The sequence below is a fragment of the Phoenix dactylifera genome, chromosome 11, assembly GCF_009389715.1.
Source record: "Phoenix dactylifera cultivar Barhee BC4 chromosome 11, palm_55x_up_171113_PBpolish2nd_filt_p, whole genome shotgun sequence".
NCBI classification, from domain to species: Eukaryota; Viridiplantae; Streptophyta; class Magnoliopsida; order Arecales; family Arecaceae; genus Phoenix; species Phoenix dactylifera.
The window spans coordinates 27938097-27950653 of record NC_052402.1 but is presented as its reverse complement, the minus strand read 5'-3'; the positions used below and the strand labels follow the sequence as shown (position 1 = coordinate 27950653).

Genomic DNA, 12557 nt, shown 5'->3' with positions numbered 1-12557 from the left:
TATTTTTTTTATTTTGTGGTAAAGCAAGTTTGTGCTCCCTCTAGAGATCCATGACAGAATGCTAAAGTCCTTCAACTGTAAATAAGAGAAAGTTGACGAGGGACTACAGGAGGGAGTATATGATAGAAGAGGAGGTTGCTCGTTACTATCCTCCTAATGTATACGCTTATCAGCAGAGGGAGCTTGCTCTCTACTAGTTTTTTAATTGATGACAAGTTGTGTATGCTCACTCAATACTTTCTATGTTATGCATTATTAACATCAATTGCACATATGTACAAGATATATCACATTGTTTACTTTATTTATCGGATGTATTTCGATATTGGTAGAGTTGGACAAGTATTTTACATAGTTTCTGACTATCAGGCTCCAAGAGTTATGTGATACATGGAGAAGAATTCGTATGTTTATTTGTATACTCTTTGGCATATTAACAAAATCTTAACGATTAGGCTTATTTATTTTATATTGAAACTCTTATGCTTCTTAATGAAACTATGTATCATGTATTGTATACCATGAATCATAATATTTATGAGTCTTATTTAAATTCTTCGACTTCTCTACTTCAAATTGAAACTTTAATCTTCTTTTTAAACCATGTATCATGTATCATGTACCATATTGCATGTATCATGTAATGTGTATCATGAACATTTATCTTGTATCACATATTACGTATCATAGACCATACATCATATAATATATACTATTTTTTGTAGATAGAAGAGCATGGTAAGGAGCCTAGTGAGGTGTTCTATAGAATGACTTATACGCACCTAGATGCCAGCTTTGTTCGGGAGGAGTCGAGAGATATAATCGTATATATTGAAAATAGATTTGTCAATGATTTGTAGTTTCATTATTTCTATCATTAATATGTAAATTTTTTTCTTAAATATAAGACAGGGCTACATCCCTTATTGTGGTGTGTTGACGAGTTGTCGTCAAGTTTAGAGACTAGTCACATCAAAACTCAGGTGTTTACCGAATTGATGGGACCGGAGTGTTTTGATCAAGTGAGGAGTTACGAGGTTGGAGTCACCCTGATGTCTACAGTAAGTAGATATAGCCAATAAGCTAGACAGATTAGTAACACTACAAATGTTCGTATGCTGGAGGCAGCGACATTCTATAGAGATATAATTCTTGAGGCAAAGCCATCAAACAAAGATACAATCTTTGAGACAGAGTTATGAGATAAAGATACACACCATGAGGGCTCAGCTTGACTAGATTACATCTTTATTGTAGAGGTTTGTCCCATCCCAAGTAAATAACTATATCTATTTGATAAGATATGTTGTATATTTTAAATAACTACATATATTATCATGTATATTTTCATATGGCGTTAATGATTTATAATATATTGTGATTTTCATATTCTCAACTTCTAAAGTTTCTATCCTTTTCTTATATATTTCCGATGCTTCCACCAATCAAGGAGAATGACGATGATGCTATTGACCACTAATAGCCCTTAGACTTCTTTTTGGAGTTTTATATATAATGTATACTCTTTTTTTTTCTGTTCTTTGAGTTGACAATATAAATATGATATTTTTATATATAATACAAGTACAATTATGGGAGTTTTGTTACATATTCTTGGTTGTTATATAAATTAATACTATATATGTATAGGTTTTGTTCCAATTCCTTTTTGTTGCCCAAGGTGACAAGCCAAGAGAGGGGGGGGGGGGGGGGGGGGGGGGGGGGGGTGAATTGGTTTCTCTTAATTTTTACTATCTTACTTATATCAATTGATGAGTTAGTGAAATATAACAAAGCACAATACAAACACACAAGAAGTATAGTGGTTCGGTGCTCTCCTAAGCACCTACGTCCACTCCCCAAGCGACCCCTTGGAAATTTACTATAATCCCGCGGATTACAGTTGGATTATTTTTCGGGCTCACAATCTAAAAACCTTTACACTTTGGTTTTCCGGGATCACCAAAAATCTATGTTGGTTTTACGGGCTCACCAACGAACCTATGTTGGTTTTACGGGCTCACCAACGAACCTTTACAATTGGTTTTACGGGTTCACCAATAAACCTACTCCGTTGGTTTTGCGGGCTCACCAACAAACCTTTACAAGGTGATTAATAAAAGAAGGAAGAAAGTTTAAGCTCCTAGATGAGCAAATATAACAATTATAATCTACAAAGAAGAGTTTTGAGAATAGTTATCGCTTGATGAGACTTCTCTCTTTTTTGTCAAGAATGCTTCACTCTTCAAGGGTGGATGGAGTTCTTAATGTCTCTTGGAATCTGCTCAACCACTTTCTTTTCACTCTTGAATGAAGCACTTGGATGAAGAAGATTAGGGCACTTGTCTTTCTTGTGTAATCTTTGATATTTTTTAAAAAGATGTTTTCTCTGATGAATAGTGTCACTTTAAATAGTTTCCTTCATCCATTGGACAAGCCCCAATGGTTAGAATTCAAAAACTAGCCGTTACTCACTGTTGGAAGGTCAAAAAGTACTTCTGCAGAACTAGCCGTTATGCTTCTGCCCGTGCTTGGGTCGACTCAACTTTTACTGGGGTCGACCCAACTTTCACTTAGGTCGACTCAACCTTTGCTAGGGTCGACCCTCTCAGAACCATAGAACCTTGCATTTCAGCCTTCCTTCACTTGGGTCGACTCAATATCTTTTTGGGTCGACTCAAGGTTCAATTGGGTCGACTCAACTTTCACTTGGGTCGACCCTCTCAGGGTTTCCAGAGAACCTATTTTTGAATGTCATTGCCTTTGGGTCGACTCATGTTAACTTAGGGTCGACTCAAGTTTGGGTCGACTCAAGTTTCATTTGGGTCGACCCTCTCAGTGTTTCTAGAGAACTATTTTCTTGAGGCTTGAGAGGCTTGAGGTTTGGGTCGACTCATTCTTTGCTTGGGTCGACCCAACTACTGTTCTTCCGTGCCATTTTTGCAGAAGTGTGCCAGATGCTTTCTTGATGTGCCGGGGTCGACTCAATCAACCTTGGGGTCGACTCAATCCATACTTTGCTGCAACTTAAGGTTAGATTCATCCATATAAACAATGAAATGCATCTTTATCTTATTATGCTAATGTACTGAGAGTAACAGACTTATAAATGATGTATCGAATTAACTTGTAACATACTCTTGATTATTGTATTAATCATCAAAATACCACTATCATCCTCACTTTTATTTTTTTTAAAAAAATAATAAAACTTACTGATGCTTTATAGCACTGCAATATTATAAAGCAGACGATGCTTCAAAGCATCACCAAAGAAAGAAACAAACAATGCTTCAAAGCATCATTATTAGCTAGTAACGCTCAAAAGCATGGTTAGAGACCAGACATGCGGTAGTCCGGCAAGACGCTAAACCACACGACATTTTTTAAAAGAGTCATTCGTTAGTGATGCTTTTAAACGCCGTTCGCTCAAATGATGCGACTAGTAAGCATTGGAAAGCTTCTCTTTCATGCTTGCATCGCCGATGCTTCTTCGATATTTTCAATAGCAGTCGGACGTCATATTGCGACACATATAAACATCGGTGGATAACTCAAGAAGCACAGGCAATGCCATGTTTTTTTAAAGTGTTGCATGAACCAGTTCATGCGAACGTTTATGGTTGATATTAAGGGTGCAACATGTATCCTATCAAAATAACCGTTTTTATATTATCAAACAGTGAACTTAAACTGCATCCTATCATGAAGCCCCTTGTTTTCTATCACAGAAAATATTTATTGATGATGTCTTGTTGTAGATCAATGCAAGGAAATATTTTTTCCGAAGAGATTACCGCAAGGCTCCACCTTAGAATCCAAGAAAAGCTCAGCATCTTGGGCATGACCACACGTGGCACCATGCCGTGTAAAGTATCGGTCCTAATATGACATGCTTTAAGATTGCATTTTTCTTACTTCTAAAACAATTTTTTTTAGATAACAAGAATAACGAAGGAATATTTATTATCTAATGTATTTATTTCAAAAGTCTAGAATAACTATATCTTGAGAAAAAATAGATGGTGACAGCTGATCAAGCTTGCCGAATTCTGCCATCCAGGATTATGGATAGTATTATGGATGGTTAGGAAACTGGTTCTTCTCTCCAAAAGAAAAAGAAAAATTAGCAAATGGTTTGGCATAATAGATCCTTTGAATAGCCAGCGGTCTATCTGTGTCCACTTTAAGCATGAAACCTCTATAGTGCGCAGTTTGTACTGTAGTTGTGTAACACTCGATGGCTGCCATCAAAAGATGGATGGTTATCAAATAAGATGGCCTTATACGCCATACACGGTGCATCGCAATTAATAGCCATCCATCTACTGATGGTAACCATCGAGCACTGCACAGCATTCTATGTTGTAAATCGAGCACTACAAGGGATCCTGGATCATTCATTTTACTCATAGAAAAACAAAATAGGTTAAATATTATCCAAAAAATTTCTAAAATAAAAACTTGATATAGTCCCAAATTTCGGTCTCTGTTGCATCCCATCCCATCTGAATCTATCAAGCAGATCTAGAAGAACTTTTATTTCATCCATGAGGTCCTCTTGGCTATGTTGTCATATATGTGGTGGACTTGGATCAGTTCATTGCTTTTTTGCTTCTTGGATCATTAATGTTGGACTGAGACTGTTCTGATCCACAAGGGCGAGGCTTCAAATCCCACTTCTATCATTAATTTTTTCCTACCAAAAAAATAAATTAATGATAGAAGTAATGTTGGTTCCTTCAAAATAAATTATGATGAAACCTTTTTATATTTTTAAATTATTTGTAAACAATTGATAACATTTTGCACTTATAGATTTATTACCTTCAAAAACTGGTTGAAGTTGCATGCAAATGCCACCTTCAACATCAACTAACAGTGGTATTTCACCAATTTGCAGAAAGAAATATAAAAATCAACAATATTACCAAATAGGCCCCTCGGTGTTTCTTTCTACCTTTTTTTTTTCTTCCTGATGTTGAAGGTGCGCTATCCCACAAAGTTAGGTATGGAGCTTTTTCAACAACCCAGGACCTCACCCAAAATGGCTAGCCGAAAGGTATTATTTGGGTTCCTTGATCCTGTATAAGTACCCAAGATCTACCCAGCGAATAACCGATGTAGGACTAAACACACGCCTGCACGGGTCCTCACATACTCCCCTCGTTCAAATCCTGACGTCCTCGTCAGGCTAAGGGTTCAAATCCATTCAAATCTAATCACAAACATCACGATCGGTCCGTGGTCAACCTCAATGGATCCGTGCTGCAGTGTCTCCTAGTCCACATAAGTTATGGGTCGGATTTGCTCTGATACCATTTGTAACAACTCAGGACCTCACCCAAAATGGCTAGCCGGAAGGTATTATTTGGGTTCCTTGATCCTGTATAAGTACCCAAGATCTACCTAGCAAATAATCGATGTGGAACTAAACACACGTCTGCATGGGTCTTCACATACTCCCCCCGTTCAAGCTCTGACGTCCTCGTCATGCTAAGGTTTCAAATCCATTCGAATATAATCACAAACACCACGATCAGCCTGTGATCAGCTCCAGCAGATCCGTGCTGCAGTGTCCCCTAGTCCACATAGGTTATGAACCGGATTCGCTCTGATACCATTTGTAACAACCCAGGATCTCACCCAAAATGGCTAGCCGGAAGCTATTATATGAATTGACTAGTTAAGGTGATTATTATTTACTAGGCTGTCTAGCTCATTATATAATTTCTTGTTGTTTTACAGATTCTGAGAACTAACCTATCGGAGATTTAAAATGGGAGAGCGATTAGAAGAACTGAAGCACAAGTTATCCTACATTAGGCTTTGTTTAAATTGATGTTTTATCTTTATTGTTCCGCTGCGTATTTAGACTTGTGAGACCTTATGACTTGAGTTAGTCAATGGAATAAGATTGCATTTATTTCTGTTGAATTAATTTAAAATTACATAATTGAGGTGTTTTGGTTTAGATGCCTTGCATGCTCGTGGGGAGAATTTCCTACGGGTGTGCGGCGGTTGGCGCGACCCCTGGCTCGCGATCTCGGGCCGGGGGCGTGATAACTTTTATGGTATCAGAGCAAATCCGGCCCATAACTTATGTGGACTAGGGAACACTGCAGCACGGATCCATTGGGATTGACCACGGACCGATCATGGTGTTTGTGATTAGATTTGAATGGATTTGAACCCTTAGCCTGACGAGGACGTCAGGGTTTGAACGAGGGGAGTATGTGAGGACCCGTGCAGGCGTGTGTTTAGTCCTACATCGGTTATTCGCTGGGTAGATCTTGGGTACTTATACAGGATCAAGGAACCCAAATAATAACTTCCGGCTAGCCATTTTGGGTGAGGTCCTGGGTTGTTACAGCTTTAATATCAGATGAATACTCTATCTTCAATAGCTAACAACAATGCAATAGAATATATATCCATGCATGGTTATTTGTTGAATTAGTACAATAGTGTTCTTTGGCGTTCGTTTAACATGTGTGAAGCCATCAAAGGGGTTGCCGGGGGACGTATGTGCTATTTATTACATAAGTATGCACTGTTGGCCAAGGATCTTCTCAATCCTTGCTTGCTCAAAGCGAGGAAGAAGGTTAGCATCCTTCTACTTCAACAAATTTTAGCAGTGTTCTCGTGGGGACGTCCTCAAAATTAGCCTGGCTAGCTCAGCATGCTTTTTCGCTAATCTGGGCTCCAAGTTTCGACCCAATGAAACAAGTTGGGCTACGTTTTTGAGACCAGGTTCAAAAATGGGTGAGGCTTAAGCCTGCCATGCCCAATTCCTACTCTGCTCTAACTCACATCAGTATATCACACAAGTAAATCATATTATAATATATATATATATATATATATATATATATATATATATATAAATAATCTAGTGTTGAAAATAAATGAGGAAAAGGGGGGCTTGAGTTTACATCGACCCAGCCTGAGCTCAGCCCAAGCTCGGTATTTATATAATATGTATAATATATAATGTTGATGATGATGATCATGATGATGATAATGTGGTGGTGGTGGTGGTAGAGATCCATATGAAGCCAGTCTCTGATTGTCTTCCCTTTCCCTTCCAATGGATAATGAGGGAGAGATAGGAAGCCCTAAAAAATCCCAATCCGTTCCTTCTAGGATTAGGGCTAGGGTTTTTTTTTCTTTTACCAACTAAACCAACCACATTCACCTCTCTCTCTCTCTCTCTCTCTCTAATAACTATGATGCATTTTAATCAGACTCAACTGTTATAGAAGGCCTAATGATGAAAATAAAAGACTGATCACGATTATTTCTTCTCCTTTCAACAAAAGAGTTCAACAAATAGAATCTGTCTTATTTACTAGTCTCCTCTTAAAACTAAGAAATAATTACACTACTTAAGTTTGGAAAGATACTTAGTGGGAAAACACCTTTCTAAATTTTTGCTAGCTTAGTTAAAATTGCTTAGCATGAACATGGCTTCACAGTTGACCATTTGTCAAGTCTTCATGATCATAGCATATGGGATGTCAAATTTCAAGATTACATCACTGAATATCTGAATCTGAAAGTTTTTGCAATTAAGTCCAAGTTTATAGGTTTAAGGTAGCATAGAATTGTCTAGTCCCTATCAACTCTCTCTCTCTCTCAGACACACGCACGCCCATGCACTCAGAGACCAGGAAGGATGAAAGCCCGGCCAAATATTAGATTGAGGGCAAGACCGAAAAAAGATTCTTGTATTAACACCCAAGACTTCACCAACACCTTACCTTAAGTTTGTTTGTGCCGTCAGTAGGAAGACAAGATCAATATCTAAATTCTCGAGGTCTTGGGAACCGCTAGTTCCAGCAACCTGTTGGAGTATTTAGAGAGAGAGAAATAACAGAAACTTTCTAAAGAAAGCCTTCAATTAGCTTTAAATATAGTAAAATGCTTCCAATCTTTTTGGTAGTTGGTCCATCCTCATGCTAGAGAAAAAAAAAATCAGCATCAGAGCCTGTTTGGCTATTCTTATTGCGCTGAAAATTTTGTTCATAGATTAGGCCGCCCATTTTAAGTATGGCCATGATCAAGCAATCTCCATAGATTTTTTTTTTGTCCTGCAACCCAAAGGTTGGGATCTAGGTTAGACTTAGATAGATTTTTAGAAAATACAAGCTAGATGGGCCAAGAGGCCTGATTCTTATAGAATTTTTAACCCATTTCTGTAGGAATATCCAAATAAGCCCTTATAGTTTTACTCTCCCTCTCTTTGATGTATTGGGCAACCAAGGGTTATCTTTGTTAGCACCAAAGGAATACCACTCTAGCTTCTCCAAGATCAAATATCAAGCTATGCTTACATGGTCGAACTTGCTCCAACTGTATTACCTCTTTTCTTCTTCTTTTCTTCATTGCAGTTATATAGCTAGCTGTGCTTTGTGCAACCTTTCTCTATGAAAGGGGGAAAACAAGATATTGGTAATGAAAGAGAATATGGATTTGGAACCACACTAATCAATGATAATAGCAAAATCATTTGATCAAAACAACCTATTGTATTGATGTGAGTTGGGTGCTTAAATATTACTTACCAAAAGTCTTGACATATAATGTGGACTTCAAAAGGTGAAAGAGAAAAAAGGAACATGAGGAGAGCTGACACTAAAATGCAGCAATTATCATATTTTATATCAATAGTACCAGTCCATTGTTCGCATGAGCAAACAGAACATTAACTCACCACTAAACACGGACACAACCATCGCTAACCATGTCCTCTCCTAATATTTACTAAAATGAGAATCTGGCCTTGGTTTCGTAGCTAATCATCCATGTCTCACTTTATACACTCCTTCGAAAAAATACCGTAGCTTTGCTCTGTTCTCATCTTTAAAGTGAATTCGAAGAAAAGTCCAGGAAACAAAAGAGGATGTATTTACCCAAGACTAGAGTTGTGCTACTCTGCCTAGATTTGATGCAATGCATTGGGTAATTTTCCTGGGAATTTTTCAGCATTTGATCTATGCCCTGGTTAAATGTTTCCATATTTTTTTTTTTTTTTTGAGGCACTGAACCGACGAGTCAAATAAACAAAACACCCCATGCAATTAACTGATCTGCCAAAGGTACATAAGTTAGTGGTAAAAATATTCTCTGATAAGTGGGAGCAACTTGCAGACTTGGCTCCAACCAGAACAAAATAATGCTACTCATTCAGTAATACAGTAATTTAGAAAGAAAAATGACGAATTAGAGGAGAACATAGCCGTAGCATCGGATCCTCAATAAGAATCAATCAAAAAAGGGCCAATGAAAACGTCTGAAGGGACTTATCGCGACCCTAAAACCCCCCAAACACGCGATTTAGCAAATAAAAATCTCCATCTCATGGGCATGGCACATGGTTCAACACTAGTTTGGAGGACAATAAATCTCCAGAAATTTGCAATCATGAACAGAACATGAAGGGATGTCCCTAATATACCAAGAGAAAAAAGAAAAAGTGTCCTAGATACTCGAATGCCAAGAAGCCACATCAATGTAAAAGGTATGAACCAACAAGAGCAACAAGAAGCAAAAGGCAAGCCACAACTTCATCCACAGTCCTGCCTGCGTTCACAAACATATACAAATCAGTTCAATTACTAATGTGCTCTTAGAATAACCCATGACAACCTTAGATCAAGATGTACCTTTGCTCATCCTATGGTATGTTTGTTGGGGTAAATCTGCCATGATCTGGTCTCGGCCCATGTTTCCAGGGACTGAAAACATGAAAGCTGCCATTACTAAAGCATGCAGCTTCATGGCAACCATATCGACGATGGAGTCCCCCTGAGAACAGTTTCAGGGAATTCCTCACTGAAAAAACTGTAGAAGAAACCAAGACAAGAACTACGGGAAATGGAAGGATTCATGTGGTATTTTGTATTTATATCTTATACAAACCACCAAACCAAGGATAATTTGGCGACTGCAGCTTTAGATGATGACTGGTGAAGGCTGGAAGGTCAGGGCGTGGACCGTTCGAGGGGCTTCTAGAAGTGGGATGATGGTCGGACAATGGACTTTTAACGGAGGTTGATGTGTGACAGCTGTCGCGTAAGTTGAGAAAAACACGGCAGGTGCTGGTGTAAAATAAACGTGGAGGGTGCTCCAACCTGGTTGGACGAAACTTATCCAGAAAAGCTTGTAGGGATATTTTCTTTCTAGATTAGAATTTAGAAGAGTAGGTTTCCCGGCTGCTTCTCCGAAGGCGGGACCGCCGCGGACATCATGTGAATAGAGAGTCATGCACGGAAGAAGCTGTTCAAACGGGCGGTCAAACACGAGTTGTTCCCGGGACCTCCCAGTTACATACCAAGAGCTGGACATTATGGACTCCATTGACCGCGGAAAAACAGGAGGAAAATTGTGGTAGAAAAAAATGAAATTTTCAAAAAAGAAAAATAAAAAATATTTTTTTATGATATTAAGATTTTTATATTTTGGCCTGTTTAGATGGTTAGACTGAAAATTCTATAAAATTCATAAGTTGGACGAGTATAATTAGTAAAATTATAACATTACTAGTTGGGCTAAACTTATATTTATAAGTACCTAAAAGTAGTTTTGGAGACGGCCGACCTGAATATAAGCCTAGCATAGCCAGTAGTATTATGATTTTACTAGTTGTACTGACCCAACTCACGAATTCTATAGGATTTTCGCCCAATCATTCAAATAGGTCCTTCAAAGAAAAGAAAACCAATATAGATATGAAAAAGTTCAATTTCCATCGGATTGAAAAATGAGATAATTCTTTTTTCAAAAATACCTTTAAACTTTTAGATATAATGCAATAATATCTTTTATTTTATCAAGGGCATAATAGATATTGATAGAGGGAAAAATAGATCGTCCAGCCCACAACTAAAAGGCCGTCCAGTTTCGGCCCAGTAAACATTAACAACGATCTGATGAATCTTCACCTCGGCCAAGGGCCAGCTCGCCCTTGGAAATCTGTCGAAAGCTCCACCAACTTTAAACGTTCGCCGACCCCCCGCCCCCCCGACCAAGTTCTGGGTACCTCCGGACAATCGCCGACCTGCCCGCAACATACGCTCCGACTCTCGAGCTCGGAGCGCTCTCCCGAGAACACTTTAGAATCCGGAAAACCGAGCTACTCATAGTATTAGCCAAGCCGACCTCGTCAAATGCATGACGCGACTATTTAACAAACTCGGCCTCATTAACGACCACACCCATGTGCGGGCCTACGCCCACCTACGTGGCCGTACTCCACCACACTGTCGTGTCCTATCTCCATAACTGGCCAATGGCAGTCAAACAGTACCCTGACTATTCCGGCCATACCCTGCTGTGACTGTCAACGCCCTACCGTTCTCAAGAACGGGCTGTATCGCATGTCACCAACCTATCTGAGCTGCACGCCATCCAGCTCAGAGCCATACCTCCTCATGATGGGGACTGACAGTACCTTCATCATCTGGACCACTCCACTGAGGCTATAAATAGCTCAGTCAGGTAATTCCTAAGGGACCCTTTTTGGGCTGGACCAAATTTACCCACTCTAACTTGATCGTCGGAGGGCCCTCACCAGGAACACTGGTGAGGCTTTGTGCAGGTCCGCGGCGGTCGCGCAGGAGGTGGCTCCCGTCTTCCCCTTTCCAGCTCCGGCAGCTCCTTCGGCTCCACCAGCGTGGTCACCCTCGGGCCAGATTTGAACCACAACATATTTGGGACTAGAAGGAGGGCCTGAGTCATGATCACAAGGATAATGAGCCAAGGGTCCCCAAACGCATCGAGCAGCCGAGAATCAATACCCGACGGCTCTCTCCAAGGTCCACTTCCTGCATCAGACATCCCTGCAGACCAAACCTCTCAGATCCAGCCAGAGCAGTTTTACCTGCTCGCCCAGCAAGTCCAAACACTGGCCGTGGTTATCCAAACCCTTCATCCGGCTGGAGCTCCGTCAATCACTGAGCTCGACAAGAAGGTCGAGGAAGCGGGGCGGCAAATCCAAATGCTTTGGGATCAGATGCGGAACTCCGCGAGGAGTGTTATCGATCGAGGAGCCGGTCCCCCGAAAGATCTGGGAGGCATCTATCTCATCGAAGTTTTGAGGAGTATACTCCTCTTACGTCCTCTCGAGCCCAAATTCTCACGAAAATTGAGGGTTGCGGCTACCTCCAATCTCCTCCAAAGATGCAACCATCCAAGTCGCGGAAACACACGGGCAAGTACTGCCACTTCCATAGAAACCACGGCCACGACACGGAGGATTGCTATCAGCTCCGTGAAAAGGATCGAAGTGATCGTCCGCCAGGGCCATCTGAGCCGATTTGTTGGCAGGCCGACCAACAGAGCGGAGCCTGAGGGGCAGACTTTGGGACAATCCGATGGACCCGATGACGGACGCCCCAGTGCAGGCACTACTAATACTCTGCCTATGAGCCTTATGTTGATGCTGCCCTGGCCCTAAGGGGCCAGGGAGGGGCCACGCTCACCGGCCCGAGGCTAGTGACCCCGGATGTAAATTACTCCCCCAAGGAAGGACCTTAGCCCCCTTCAAGTCAGGG

The 12557-nt window shown here is 40.3% G+C and overlaps 1 long non-coding RNA gene across 1 annotated transcript; it reads right to left on the bottom strand.

The window, feature by feature from the left end:
- Positions 1 to 9062: 9062 nt before the first annotated feature.
- On the bottom strand, positions 9063 to 9911 carry LOC113463520. The gene is made up of 2 exons (XR_003387869.2): positions 9669 to 9911; positions 9063 to 9585 (listed from the first exon to the last, which is right to left on the bottom strand). It is a non-coding gene; the product is annotated as an uncharacterized LOC113463520 (long non-coding RNA).
- Positions 9912 to 12557: the final 2646 nt, after the last annotated feature.